We start from the raw sequence: 16,127 nt of genomic DNA on the forward strand, positions 1-16,127 counted from the left end.
GTCTTGATTGATATCCAGTCTCTGTTGATCTGTGTGCGTGGGAATCTAAACCTCCAATTTCTGTAGCTCCCACATTGGTTCCTTGAGATTGTACAAACTCATAATCTTTCCAACTTGGGCCCAATAGCTATACCATAAGTTTATTTATTTGATTTAGCTATAAATTTATATTTAAACATTACATATTTATAATTTCTATGTATTTGGATTGTTTGACTGTGAGAAGAGAGATTTGAAATTGGGCACCATTCAAAATTATTTTCTGTGGTGCTTGAAGGATATATTTAATATAAGTGCTTATCTTTTAAATGCAAGAAATAAAATTTTTGTTGATAAAAATTACAATATTTACTCAATATTTACACATCCGGAAGTTCCAGCTAATAAGGGACTAAATAAAGCAGGAGGATCCCAAGCTCAAGGCCAGTCCCTTCGCAAACATAAACAATGAATTGGAAAAACCAAATAAAAGAAGCTTACAGAACACCAAATGTACAAAAATACAACAGATGTACACCAAGACACATTATAATAAAAATGTCTAACATAAAGAAAAAGCATATAAATCTTCAAGGCTGTAAGAGGGAGGAATCAGATTACATACAGGGGGAGACAAATTTGCATCTCAACAGATTATTCAACCCAGATCCTCAAAGCCAGGAGATCCTGGAACAACATATACCAATCTGAAAGAAATTGGATGCCAAACAAGAATCTGATATCAAGCAAAATTAAGTATCAAATTGGATGATGAAATAAAGACCTTTCATGATAAAAAAAAAAGAAAAAGTTAAAGGAATTTTCAGTGAGAAAGCCTATACTACAGAGCATTCTCAGAAAAACATTCCAGGAGGAGAAAATGAAAAACAACAATGAAAATCAGCAAAGTGAGGAACTACACTAAAGGAAAGGTCATCAAAGGAGAAACCAAGATGAGTTAAATATCACAAAGAAACCAAAATGTCCAGGAATACAAATCATATTTCAATAATAAACTTTAACTAGAATGGCCTAAACTAATTAATTAAAAATCATAGACTGTAGATTGGATTTTTTAAAAAGGCACAAGAATATGCTGTCTTCAAGAGACTCATCTCACAGGAAAAGACATCCACAGATTGGGGGTGAAAGGGTGGGGAAAAACATGACACTCACATGGGCCACATAAACAGGCAGGGGTTTCCATCCTCATATCAGATAAAGTGGTCTTCAAACAAAAGCTAGTGAAAAGGATAAAGAAGAACATTTCATATTGCTTAAAGGATTCACACATCAACAAGTCATACCAATCATAAATATCTATGCCCCAAACAATGGGGAATCTATGTATATCAAACAAACCCTTCCAATTACAATAATCAAATAGACCACAACAATAATTCTGCGTGACTTTGAAGCACCTCCCTTACCACTGGATAGATCTTCCAAAGAAAATCTAAAGAAACATAGAACTCATTAAAAATAATTAATAATTTAGACTTAACAGACACATATAGAATATTCCATCCATTAATGAGCAAATACACCTTTTTTCTCAGCAGAACATCTATCCTTCTCCAAAATAGACCATATGTTTTCCCACAAAGTAAGTCTTGGCAAATACAGAAAAATAGAGATACTACCCTGAATTCTATCTGACCATAATGGAATTAAATTAGAAATCAATGATAAAATAAAAAATAAAAGCTACTCCAATACCTGAAGACTAAATAATACAGTAATGAATAACACATGTAATAGACACATCAGGGAGGACATAAAAAATTTCTTAGAGATAAATGAGAACTCTGATACAATTCATCAAAATCTCTGGAACACTATGAAGGCAAGGCTAAGAGGAAAGTTCATTGCATTAAGCTTAGTCATTAAAAAAATAAAAGTCAACAAATAAACTACCTAACATTACATCTCAAAGCCCTAGAAAAAGGAAAAAACCAACACCAAAAGTAGAAGACAGCAAATAATTAAAATCAGGGCAGAAATAAATGAAACTGAAACAAAAAAGAATTCAAAAAATTGACAAAACTAAAATCTGGTTTTATGAAAAACTAAATAAATTGACAAGCCCTCACCTACTCTAAAAAAAAAGGGAAAGAAAACTCGCATTACTAAAATTTGTGATGAAAAAGGAAATATCATGACAGACAGTATTGAAATACAGAAGACAATTAGAAACTGAAATAAAAATATAAAGCACTGGGAATGTAGCTCAATGGTAGAATGCTCCTTGGTTTTAGCCCTAGTACAACAAAAGACAAAATAAAATGGGAAAAAGAAAGAAAATTAGGATTATTTATGTATATGTCCTTTTCCAAATAATGGATTTCATGATTCTAAAGAATGAATATTGTAAAAAGGACTACTTTATTAGCAAGAAGATCTCTTTATAGGGAAATCAGACATGTTTGGAAAAACATTTGATTCAAGCTCCAGAAGTGAAGGGAATATGGCTTTCCTACACATGGAATTATCATAGAAATAGATTTTTAACATACTATGTAATTTTCACATAGAAAATATTATGCTCTCAATATAATGCAGGGAAAAATACAAAAAGGATTAGAGCTTCAACAACTATGCTTAATGTTAGATTCAGTGACAAAATTTTAGTTTCCTTATCAAAGTATGTAAAAATAAATAAATAAAGATCAACTATATACTACATATACTGCTATTGACATTTCAGTTAACGATGAAACACATGTTTGATGGTGGTGTCATAAGATTATAATGGACTAGGGAGGTTCTATAGAGGTATAGGATATAAATTATGCACGGTACATGATATTTGGTAATGATAAGATGTGTCTGTTTTTCTTTTGTATTCACTATATTATTCTTATTATTACTTCTTGATTGTACTCCTACTTAAAAAGGAGAAGACAATTAAATAACCTCAGACAGGTCATTCTGGAGGTATCCAGAAGGCAGTGTTATTGTGACAGAGGCCAGCTCCTTGAACACCATTATCCCTGAATTCCTCAGTGGGATAGGTGTGGAGGTAGCATATAGTGATATTAATAATCTTGATTCTGTATAGGGCTAGGTTAATGAGGATGTTTGTGTCTTATTTTTTTTTTACCAGAAAGCTTAAAAATCAAAATCAAAAATTTAAAAGCAGAGAAGCTTATAGAATGAATATTTAAAGAAATAAAATATTGTTTTTTATCTATAGAATGTTTAAGTGTTACTATATGAACCAAAATGTTTAAAAAATATAGTTGATTAAGTATAAAGTTAGAGCTAACTAAATTTAATTTATTGTTGAAGAAAAGTTAAATTTTTTTTTCAGATTTTATTTAAAGTTTACAGTAATGTACAGCAATATTCTAGGCCGTTGGATTCACCCGGTATTCACTCACCAACTCACCCAGAGCAACAGGCAGTCCTGAAAGCTCCATTCCAGGTAACACTTCACACAAGTGTACCATGTTTCATCATTTATGCCATATTTTTACTGTGCACTTATGTATTTAGATAAAAATCATAATCATTGTGTACTAATTGCTTATAAGCTTCAGTACAGTAAACATGCTGTACAGGTTTATACCCTAGGGACAGTTAACTGTACCAAACACTCTAGAAGAGGAGTAGTTACACCACCTCATCAAGTATAAGTAAACCATAAGGTTCACAGCACAACCAAGTGCCATAACATAACTTATCATTTTAAGACCATAATCACATCACTAAATGATGCATGACTGTTTAAATCATTTAGAAAATACTACAGAAAATATAACAATACTAATTTTATAACTTCAGAAAAAAAATCACTGCATCATACGATTGAATCATAATATAGTGAGATCATACAGCTTCATTTTGCGTTTAAAATGTTTCTCTCTGGGATTTTAAAAATTTAAGTAAACCAGTATATAAACATAAAGAGGTATGTTTACAGAATTCATATTTTATTTTATAATACTGTTGTGTGGCTTCACCATGAAATATTTGTTAAGAAGAATAAGTAGAAGAAGAAAGTATATAATCCATTGTTCACCATACTTATTAATCTTTTATCTTCATAATGTCATGTTTTATTTGTAATGCATGAAAAAAATTTATCTTGAATTTTCCTTTCATCATATAGTTTACATAGACATTATTTCATACTTTTATACTTTTTGTATTTTCTCAATACATATTCACAGAAATGATATTACTGGCTAAGAATTTACCATGGTGGTCTTGTGGCAGGAGGAGCTTAAATTTTTGCAACTAATACTTTCACCAGCTCTACTATAATAGAGGACATATTTTGTTACAGACCACCTAATTGTATTATTTTATAATCACTGGATTAGTAGTAAGCTTGAACAACCTCTCTATCCAGTCCTATTTACTATTGGCTACTTAATTTTTGTTCAAATATAGACTTTACCTGTGAGCCTGGTAACTTAGTTATATAATGTACATATCAAGTCAAATTTACTAATTAAATGTCAAACTCTTAAATTTTGAAAAGAGTTTTCAGATATGTTGAGCACAAATTCATTTTAGTGGCTATTCAGTACACATCCTCGTTTGTGGCATTATGAAAATATTATGAAGTTTATATTTAAATACAAATACGTATTCAAATAACATCATAGTTTTAAAGTATTTACTTTTTACTATATCCTTTATTTCTATATTCTGATCTCCTAACATTGTTATATAGTCTCATATTATCACTAATGTTTGGAGCTAATAACCAGACAATTATAATATCAATAAAGAAAGACAAAGGCAAAAACAAAACCAAAACATAGGCCTATCTATCAGTACAAATTATATTACTACACAAATCAGTAAACTGTATGGCAATCTATTTTTTGCTAAGAAATTGCTACTAGGTGTTTACTAATAATTAGCATAAAAAGTGGCTGTAATTTTTCAGGTTGTAATTAGTTATGGTGACTGACTCAGATCAAGGACTGGGCTATCATCTGTCTTAGATTATAAATGCAAGACATTACTTGCTCTCTTCCAGTCAAGGCAATTCATTAGTTATGCTGTTTGAGAGCAGCTGTACCCTTTGAGATGTGATTTATTCAGATTCTCTCAATATTACTGCAGAAGCATGGGGAGATAAGTGATTTGATGAGGCTATGTATTTACTGTCAAATGCCATTATGTTTTGAATGTGCAATACCAGTGATAGGAAGTTTGGTTTTCAAAGGCAAAGGATTAAATCAAATGAGGAAAAGCCCAGAAAATCCAAAAGTACAAAATCATATATCCTATAGGCATAAACATTTTTTTTAAATTACAGAGCTCATTAAATTTTGACTTGCAATTCTGTTCATTATTGTGAAGAGTAGATGCATTTTAAAATGTAAACATAGAAAACACAATTGCTACAAATAAAATTGTTTAAAACCTAAGCATAGAAACACAATTATTACAAATATAAACTGTCAAATATTTACCAAAGGAATCTAATTATAATTGTCCTATACATGTTTTTTATAATTTAACTCATGTAAGCATACTTCTTAAAACAAAAAATAAAAGAAATTTGATGTGAAATGGACTATGTGTCTATACAACTCAATTTAAAATATGTTCTTGAAGTTCTGTTACATTGGATTAACAAATCAAATGTTTGCTTCCCGTGATTCCCCAATACCTCTCTATAAGGTCATTGAAGAAAAACATTATTATATTTATATATATTGTAGTAGCTGGAGGCATTGAGAGAAAATATTACCTTGATTTTCCAAAATCTTTGTCCCTATAACCTTTGTTATCAGTCTAGAGTTTAAAGAAAAAAATATATATAGTTTGCATGTGGTATAAATGTATTTTTTTATAGTTACAGATGCATATTATATATGCTATCAGATAGAACTTGTCTGGTTTAAGGGAGCTTCTGAGGTCCCACTCTGCATCTCTTATTCAGCCTCTCCTGTTTTTGAGGTCCTGCTGAGTAACAATAAATGCCTAAGTCCTGATTGGTCACTTTTTAAAATATTTTTAAAATTTTGGTTGTGTTAAGACACTTAAAATAAGATCCAACATTTTAGCAAATATTAAGTGCACAGTACATTATTGCTGATTATGAACAGAATGTTTATAACACATTTCTTTTTTTATTTTAATGCAGTATAATTATGAATAATAGTGGGATTCATTTTGACATATTCACAAATGTATACAATGTAATTTCCTTCATTTCAATCCTTAGTACTATACAATTCCCTCCTTTCTTCCTCCCCTGAATTTTTTCATCTATTTTATTGATCTTCCTCCTATTTGTTATTTATTTATCCATTTATTTTTCATTGATTATAGCTATATGTAAAATTGGAATATGTATGCTATTTTCATACATGAACGTAGCATTGATTTGGTCAACTTCATTCCCCAGTTCTTCCTCTTTTCCTCCCTCCTGCCTCCTCCTTTATTTCTATCTTCTACTCGACTGATTTCTTTACTATTTTCATGATATTCCCATTTCTTATCACTTTTTTTCTTTCCAGTTTCTGTATAAGAGATAAAACATTTGAACCTTGAATTTCTAGATCTGCCTTATTTCACTTAGCATGAAGTGCTCCAGATTCATCCATTTTTTCCAGCTAATGACACAAATTTGTTCTTCTTTATGGCTGAGTAGCACTCCATAGTGTTGCAGATTTCATTTTCAGCCACCAATTTAGCCCAATGCGCATATAGCAGAACTAGAAAGTTAGTGTCAAGACATTGTAAAGTCACATAATAGATGAACACATTCAGGCAATGCTTAAATACTCTTCTACCTCTGTGCCCTAAGTTCATGACATTCTTGTAGATTCCTTGAAGGGAGTAAAGATATGCTCCAATGGCCATTTTTTCTCAAATCTATTAAGGCATGCAACCTGAAGACTCAGCAATGGTTATATATTAAATGATTTACCATTTCTTTCTTTTTTATGAAATGTGACTATCTTTTATTTTTACATGGATTAATATGTCAAGTACTTGCAATAGTGCTTGGTGAATAAAAATTGAGTGTTTGTGTATTTTTTATGCATTAATAGCTTTTGCTTTTTACTTTTATACATATTTTTAAAATGTATTCTAATTAATTATACATGACATGCATTTTGACATATCATACATAAATGGAGTATAACTTCTCATTCATCTGGTTGTACATGATGTAAAGTTACACAGGTCATGTAATCGTATGCACATAGGATAATAATGTCCAATTCATTCTACTATCATTCTTAGTCCACAAGGTAGAGTTTACTAAAATCAACATCAACAAACTCAAAACCACAATCTAAAAATGTAAACTTCTAAAACACTAATTATAGACTTTTCTGTATTCTAACTAATAAGCCAAGAAATTTGAATGCAACATAACCCTTTTGTGTATTTTCTGGAGGAGGAAACATATATAAATATTTATAGAATATCAAAAAATGTAAGATGATAAAAATGAGAAAATGGGAAATACTTGAGTCTGAGACTAGAGAGTAAGAGAAATTGAACTAGGCATTAAGGAAGGAATAAACAGAAATAAACATTTAATAAAACGAGTTGGGATGAGAGGACAATGAAATGATCCAAGGAATAGGACAGGTTTTCTCATTTAGTTATTAAAGACCTATATTTTTAGAAAGTGATCATGATAATAACTGACACTGAAAACCTTACCCTATGCCATACACCATAAGTCCCTTACATTTATAATTATTTTGAGAGACTTAAGGTATTTTGTAGTCACTAATTCATAGAAATTTTATTAACTCATCTAACATTTCAATATCCCATTATAAATTTGGTGTGATTATAGCAACTCCCTATAGCAAAAGAAACTGACACAGGGGCATATAAGGAAGCTTCCCATGATTCACAGAGCAAAGCAAATGGTAGAGCCTATACTTAGATCCTGTCAAGTTTACTTCAGACCTGTGTCTCATTGGTGACCCTGACAAGATGAGCTGGGTTCAAAAGAGCTGGCTGCAACTTTAAGCTAAGAAAACCTTCAGAAAGCACAGGACACGGAAGTAATTTTCATATCAAGGGTGAGATGGCTCTGTGGACATTAGGGGTCAGCTTCCACACTGAAAGGAAAAGAGAGTGTGCACCTGGAATCTCTTTATTTTTGTAGGGGGCGGGGAGGGAACACACAAAGTGTTTCAATAGAATGTTCTTCATCAAATAAGGCAGGGGACAAGGGTCCAATCCCATTTGGGATTTGGGTAAAGCCCAAGTCCAGAGCTGAACAAACTTCTGTGCCCACCAAAGGTGAAGGCCACTTCCTTCACACAGTGTGTGGCATGTGATGCCAGACCAAATCCAACTTTACTCAAGGCTGACCCGGTATGCTTAGCAGGCAGCCTCCCACACCTATGGTTTTAACCACAACAACATTCTTCCCCTTTGCAGGGAGTAAATTATAGCTGACTGTTGAACAAAATGATGTATGCATCTCAGCATAAACAGAGTAAAATCCAAAACATAGAATGAGGTTTCTTAATTCATCACCAATACAGAGTAATTCACAATTAGAAACTCAAGAATTTCAAATAAACCTTATTGAAAGAGAGGAGTAAAATATGTTACAAATACCTTAAAACTGAACACAGTACTTTGCAAATACATTCACTTAAAAAATAGAGAGCCTTGTAGTAGTCATTGACATGAAAGTACTAAGTTAGAGAATTTCAAAGAAAATAGTGAAAAACACATACTGATTATTATGCATATTGCTTTGCGTAGTTTAAGGAAAATTTTTCTCCTCATTAAAGATCTTATAAATATATTATAAAAAGTAAAATTGAAAATTAGCAGTAATAACTCAGTGTCTTTAGTCACAAGTGACCCAAATTTTTCCCACCAGTACATTAGATTATAACACCATGCAATAGTATTAATTATATTCTCTTCAGTCTAAGAATGCTGCTAATGTGATTTTTTTTTAATTTGATGATTCTAATGTTTTAATGATGGCTCTAAATTTCAAAAAAAAAGGAAAAGATCACAAAATAAAATGGGAGCCATGATTTTTATCAGTTTTTTCATTTATGTATGAAAAAAACCATAAATACTATTCTTTAATAAGACAGAAATTTTAAAAAAGTATTTGTTATTTATGTTCATAGCAGATATTTTTGCCCAAACTGTATATACTTAGGCAAATTTTGACAAATACATTTTTAATTTCAGCTAAATTAAATTTATTTTATTTGTGCTCTTTGTGTCCTATTTAAACATTTTAAAGTACTTTTTAAGAGAGATTTATTTTTCTTATGGAACTGTACTGGCATCTTTGTGATAAGTAAGATGATTATAAAGTAAGATAATAATACATATAGCCAGTTACTGGTGTTTGTTCCATAAATCTATTTTTCTTGTCATAGAACTAGTTTTCTAAAATTTCAAATAAAAATATTGCTTCCAATTTGCCCTTCTTAAACTTTGGTGTTGATGTAAGTATTTTTCTAGGTATGTTTTTAATATTATTGTAGGCAAAATTAAAAAAAAATACTATATTGATGGCACATTTAAGTTTAATTAAATTTATTCTATAAAGGTATTAATCCCCAAAATCATGTTGAACTAACATGTTAGTTACAATTGTTTTTCTTTTGGTTTTACTTATTTTAGCGTATAAAATCTTGTCATCCGGAAGTATTCATTAACATATTTCTTATTTACTTTGATTTTTTTCCTGCCTTACTATACTAAAAACTTAGAATAAAACCTTTAAACTAAGTTGGTAATGATGGGAATTCTTGCCTTGATTTTGAACTCAGGGGAAATTTTTATTACTTCACAATTCATAGGGTTTTTTTTTTCTTTTCTGAAATACCTCTATCAGAAAAAGAAAATATTGTATTTCTAGGTTGTTCACAGTGGAGTTTTGTTTTATTTATGATAAATATGAATCCATCATATCAAATGCTCTTTATGTAGTCATGCTCTGCTTATAATAATTAAAATATTTTAATGGCTTGAATTAGATTGATTTTTGTAGATTTAAGCAATTGTTGCAGTGATGGAATAAAATCTCCTTACCAATTATGTAGAAGGTTTTAAAATATTGCTCTATTAATTTTTCATGTACTTTATTTGTGATTTCTTTTTCTCCATTTGTGAGAGAGATGGATCTGGAATTTCCTTTCTTGTTCTGGCTGTAAATGATAAATTCAAAATTGCTCCCCCTTTCTCTATTCTCTGATAATTTGTATATGAGTTATGTTCCGTTTACTCTGGAGTTCGATCCATGGGTAGGCTTTAAACACATGTTAACTTTCTTTATTAGGAGCCACATTGTGTTTCAGGAAACAGCTGATTCCCACAGTGGAGGAGACAATAAAGAAAGTCCAGCACATCCACCTGCCCACTTCCCTTCTCTCTGTAATCTTGGCTTCCTGAGCAATTGCTGCCATTTCTTATTCTCTGATGCCTTTAGACAGCATTTCTTTTTTGTTCATATAGTTCCCTTTTAAAAAACCTGGTATTTTAATTTTTTTTATTTTTAAATTTTAATTTGTTATATATGACAGCGAATGCATTACAATTCATATTACACATATAGATCACAAATTTTCATATCTCTGGTTGTACACAGTGTAGAGTCACATCATTCATGTCTTCATACATGTACGTAGGGTAATGATGTCAATCTCATACCACCATCTTTTCTACCCTCATGCTCCATCCCTTCACCTGTCTCCCTTTTGTCTTATATAGAGTTCATATAATCTTCCCATGCCCTCCAGCCAAACTCATTAAGAATCAGCATCCTTAAATAAGAAAAAAAATTCAGCATTTGTTTTCTTGGGACTGGCTAACTTCACTTATCATGATATTCTTCAACCCCATTCATTTTCCTGCAAATGCTATGATTTTATCCTCTTTCAGTGGTGAATAATAGTCCACTGTGTATATAGAAACACATTTTCTTTATCCATTCGTCTACTGAAGGGCATCTAGGTTGTTTCCACAGTTTAACTGTTGTGAATTGTGCTGTTATATTGATGTGGCTGTGCCCCTGTAGTATGCTATTTTTAAGTCCTTTGGGTATAGACTGAGGAGTGGGATATCTGGGTCAAATGTTGGTTCCATTCCCAGTTTTTCAAGGATTCTACATACTGCTTTCCATATTGGCTGCACCAATTTGCAGCTCCATCAGCAATGTGAGTGTGCCTTTTTTCCTCACATTCTCGCCAACACTTATTGTTGTTTGTATTCTTAACAGCTGCCATTCTGACTGGAATGAGCTGAAATTTTACAGTAGTTTTGATTTGCATTTCTCTAATGGCTAGAAATGTTGAACTTTTTTTATATGTTTGTTGATTGATTGCATATCATATTCTGAGAAGTGTCTGTTCTGTTCCTTGACTACAGTAATCTTATATTAGACAAAGCTCCAAAAGCATACATTTTAGAAAAGATAGCCTCTTCAACAAATGGTGCTGGAAATTCATATGTAACAAAATGAAATTAAACCCTTATCTCTCACCATGCACAAAACTAAATTCAAAGTGGATCAAGGACCTAGAAATTAAACCAGAGACATTGCACCTATTAGAAGAAAAAAAAAAAACAGGCCCAAATCTTCATCATGTCAGATTCAGCCCTTACTTCCTTAATAAAACTCCTAAAATGCAAGAATTAAAATCAAGAATCAATAAATGGGATGGATTTAAACTAAAATGCTTCTTCTCAGCAAAAGAAATAATCAGTAAGGTGAATAGAGAGCTTACATTTTGGGAGCAAATGTTTACTACATGCACATCAGATAGAGAACTAATCTCTAAGATATATAAAGAACTAAAAAATCTTTTTTTTTCTTTTTTTTAGAGAGAGTGAGACAGGAGAGAGAGAGAGAGAGAGAGAGAGAGAGAGAGAGAGAGAGAGAGAGGAGAGAGAGAGAGAGAGAGAGAGAGAGAGAGAGAATTTTTAATATTTATTTTTTTTTAGTTCTCGGTGGACACAACATCTTTGTTGGTATGTGGTGCTGAGGATCGAACCCGGGCTGCACGCATACCAGGCGAGCACGCTACCACTTGAGCCACATCCCCAGCCCCCTAAAAAATTTTAACACACACACACACACACACAAAAAAAAAAACAAATAACCCAATAAGTAAATGGGCCCCAAAACTCCAGTTTTATAGACATGTTTTGGAGATATTTGTCTTTATTAATGACAGGTGACACTTATTTCTTTATGAATTCAAAATTACATAAAGATAAATATTTATGGTATGTTTTCATATGTATCTCAAACTTAAAACTTTTATTTCATTTGGTAAAAGTAGTGAAAAAAGATAAATATTTATGAGGTATTCTTGCAAACAAAACATTTATCTCATTTTTTTACATAAAATATGAAAATAGCATAACTGAAATTATTGGAAATATGACAGAATCAAAAGACACCTGGAGAATTAGCTGTTGTAAAGCAAACAGCAGGAAGGTCCCTTGGGGTGACCTGCTGTTACCATAGTGTACTCTCAAGGTTTTGTTGGACAAGGAACTTCACCATTTCTCTAAATTGTATTTGACTTTCTGAGTTTCATTGAGACACTCCCTTCAAATTCAAAGACCAAAAGTTCCAATTTGCCAGAACTATCAAGATTCTTGAAGTGTAAGAAACAAAATCAAAAGTCAATAAGTGGGATACCATCAAATTTAAAACCTTCTGCATAGCAAAAGGGAAAAAAAAAAGCATGAAGAGAAAGCGTACAGAATGAGAGAAAATCTTTGTCACCTGCTTCTCAGGATATTAATATCCAGAATATACAAATATCTCAAAAAATTTAACATAAAAAAATAACTCAATCAATAAATGGGCGAAGGAACTACACAAACACTTCTCAAAAGAAGAAATAAATATATGAAACAAATATATGAAAAAATGAAAAAACAAATATATAAAAAATGTTCAACATCTTTAGCAGTTATAGAAATGCAAATCAAAACTACATTAAGATTTCATGTCCTTCCAGTCAGAATGGCAATTATCAAGAATACAAAAAAAAAAATAAGCAATGTTGGTGAGGATGTGGGGGAAATGTTACACTCATCCATTGCTGGTGGGACTGCCAATTAGTGCAACCACTCTGGTATGCAGTATGGGAATTCCTCAAAAAACCAGGAATGGAACCACCATATGACACAGTTACCCCACTTCTCAGTATATATCTTAAAAGATTTTAAATCAGTATACTATAATGACACAGCCACATAAATGTTTATAGCTGCACAATTCACAATAGCTAAGATCTGGAGTCAAACTAGATGCCCTTCAACAGATCAATGGCTAAAGAAAATGTAGTATATATAAACAATGGAGTACTACTCGGTTATAAAGAATAATGGCATTATAATGTTTGCTGGGAAATGGATGGAACTGGAGACTATCATGATAAGTGAAATAAGCCAGTTCTAAAGAGTCAAAGGTCAAATGTTTTTTTCTGATGTATGGAAGTTAATCCAAATAAGTAGGGGGTTGGAGAAAGGAAAATAAGAAGAGACAGAAGGTGGGGGAACGGACACAAAGAGAGGGAACTTCGTCAAAATACAGGAAAGATCATTGGGTAAAAAAAAAGAGGTTTGAAAAGGAAAAAGGGAATGAATTTGACCAAACTTTGGTATATGCATTCATGGATGTGGCACAGTGGGTGCCAGCATGGTGGGTCCTGGAATTGGATATTTTAAAACAAGACACTAATTTAAACAACAACAACAGCAACAACAAAATATAAACTATAAATGGATTGGAGAGAGATCAGTGGAAAAGAGGGGAGGGAGCAGGAGACAATGGGCTAAGGACTGGGGTTGAATTGGGACAAACTTTGTGAAAATGTCAGGGTGTGTCCTGGTGTTGTATATAACTGAAAAGAATAATAAATTTTTAAAAATCTATGCCTTAACTTTCAGAAAGAGATAGGAATGCTGAGGTTTACTTCATTACCAACATTGGAGAAGAGGTTCTGCTTTTCAAAGACTTGTTCACTGAGGAGTTTGGGTGCTAGATCAACAAAGGATCATGTACATATTCCACATGTCCTCGTTAAACATAGATGTGTAATATAGCTAAGACCACACAGCAGCAAATCCATTGCCCCTCACTGGACAATGTATCTTTTTCTGTCAAAATTGAACAAATATTTATTTATTATGGTCATTTAATTGATGTTAAAGGAGAATATCAAAGTTCCTAAGGCAGAAAAATGTTTATTGAAAGTTTTGAACAGGTCTTTTGAGGTCCATTAAGAGATAGCAAACATGGTATAAACCCTGGGCTTTACTGTATCTGCTCTAATGTACTTAAGAACTTCTTTTTTTTTTAATTTGTTCTAATTAGTTACACAAGATAACAGAATGTATTTTGATTCGTTGTACACAAATGGTGCTCAACTATTCATTTCTCTGTACACGACAGAGTTGCACCACACGTGCAAAATTTATTTTTCATAGTTATTTTTCTTTTCTTTTTATCTTCTTTTATTATGATTTTCTAAGATTATTCCATCTGAAATATCTATGCTAATATGCTAATATTTACTGAGTACTCAATGTATGCTGAATGATATTCTAAATCCTTTGCATGTAATAAATTATCTCAAAATCATCAATTTTAACTGTATCTCCATTTTACATATGAATATCTGAACCATAGAGAAGTTATGTATGTGCATATATTTTAGCTGTATAGAGCAAGAGTAAGAGAGACAAAGTCAGAGACACAGACCGATCCAGAGAAACTCCAACAATTGTGTTTCTGATGTAGTTATTTATAACAGAAAAGGGCAGCTCAATATTGTTAAAATCACATTTGCTTTAGAAGATACCAAGACCAACTCTTTTGTTGAAGGAACCACTGTGGAAAGAGGATAGCATATGTCTGCATACCCCAACACTTAAATGTGTAATTGCCCCACCTGAAAAAAATTTTAATAATATCAAAACAACCAAAAGTGGAAACCTGACATCTTTTAAGTGTACAGCAAAGAAATACTTCACAGAATTAATTAGATTAGGGGAAACTGTTGTTATAGAAAATTATTGATGAATGGATTTTATATTAAGAGGACTGGTTTCTCTGGCTTTCCTTGCAGGATGATTCATTGGTTGGCTGCTCACATCAGGTATTTTAGAGCACAATGTTCTCTCATTGGGGAACATTCTTTTTTTGTGAAAGCAGAAATAATAGACACTTGGCAAATGTTTTAAATTTGCCTCTATTTTTGCCACTGAAATTGTGCTTGGCAGGACATTTAGAAAATTTGGATGCAGTTGCTCCCTGGGGAATTTGTCATTCCCTTGGACTACATGTTCAGCCTATCTAGATGTCTCTGAGTAGAGGGACTGATTAACTGACATTCAAATTATATGTTGACAATAAATTCCTGTCTAACTTGTAATATTTGCTTTTCAAAAAACTATAAATACAAGTTTGCTTAAATTAGATTCTCTTACTTTTTCCACAACAGGTAATTACTTGCTAAGTATTATTTTGAAATAGAAAATACATATAGGCAAGTAGATAGCTAATACAAATTTAATCTATTATGGTCTATATTTTGTAAAATGTTATTTGGTAGAAATTAATTTTAATAAATGACTATTTTTTAAAATTTAATGATAGCTAAGTTCTCCTAGAGATAATGGGGATTAATATTATCTATGTCTGAAAGAAAAGCCATGAATTCCCTTGTAAAGAAATTTTAAAATTACTGTTTGTTGATTGAATAACTAATTAATCCATCTATTTAAAGACTTCTTTGTGACCCAATGGATTTTATACTTTTCATTACATAACTAGAAATATATTATTAAATTTTGAAAACTTTTAATCTAATGAACTGCCATACTGCTTATGTGATTTTGCCTTCATTTTAAATATAAGCTCCACATTTTTAAGAAGCTACAAACCAAAAATTTATATAGGTAATCCTTAGAGGAATGATTCACCACATGATAGATATTCACATGGTTTTTAAAGCATTAGGCAAATTCTGAATGTATCATGGAGGCATTTATTGTCATTATAATAGTTTTGATTATATCAGTATTATGTATGCTAAGAAAGGATGATGACAAAATGCATATTTTGTCAAACAATAGGTCTCAAAGAAACTTGATCCCCAAAAGATCAAATTAAAAGATGTATAAAATAAAATATCTTCCTT

Source organism: Ictidomys tridecemlineatus, chromosome 7, assembly GCF_052094955.1.
Source record: "Ictidomys tridecemlineatus isolate mIctTri1 chromosome 7, mIctTri1.hap1, whole genome shotgun sequence".
NCBI classification, from domain to species: domain Eukaryota; kingdom Metazoa; phylum Chordata; class Mammalia; order Rodentia; family Sciuridae; genus Ictidomys; species Ictidomys tridecemlineatus.